A 725-nucleotide genomic window follows, 5' to 3' on the forward strand; every position below is an offset into this window, starting at 1 on the left:
CGCAGCGACCACGTGAGGTCGCTCGCGTTTTCTGTCGCTGGAAGCGAAGTGATCAGAGCGACTCGGCTAAGTCGCTCGCGTGAGTCGCTCTCGGAGCGACGTCTCGCAGCGACCACGTGAGGTCGCTCATGTTTACTGTGACTGGGAGCAACGTGATCAGAGCGACTCGGCTAAGTCGCTCGAATTTCTGTCTCCGGAGCTCGAGAGTCGCTCTCGGAGCGACGTCTCGCAGCGACCACGTGAGGTCGCTCGCGTTTCCTGTCGCTGGGAGCGACGTGATCAGAGCGACTCTGCTAAGTCGCTCACGTTTTCTGTCTCCGAGGCTCGAGAATCGCTCTCGGAACGACGTCTGGCAGCGACCACGTGAGGTCGCTCGCATTTTCTGTCGATCAGAGCGACGTCTCGTAGCGACCACGTGAGGTCGCTCGCGTTTTCTGTCGATCACGACACGAGAAAACGACCCGGAGCGACCTATCAGAGCGACCACTCCAGGTCGCTCCCGAGCCGGTCCAGGTAAGTACCTCTTCAATTTTGTCCGGTTTAATTCGAGTTAACCAGCCCTAAACCTAACTGGACGACCCTAGACCTACCCATACCCACGACCTTCATCTCTTTCACTCTCCCTTCCTCTCACAAACGCTCATATTCTCTCAAACAAACCCACACCAAAAATCTCATAACTTTCTCAATTCTCACCCAAATCTCCTAGTTCTTGTTTCTAAATC

This window comes from Brassica oleracea, chromosome C6, assembly GCF_000695525.1.
Source record: "Brassica oleracea var. oleracea cultivar TO1000 chromosome C6, BOL, whole genome shotgun sequence".
Taxonomy (NCBI): Eukaryota; Viridiplantae; Streptophyta; class Magnoliopsida; order Brassicales; family Brassicaceae; genus Brassica; species Brassica oleracea.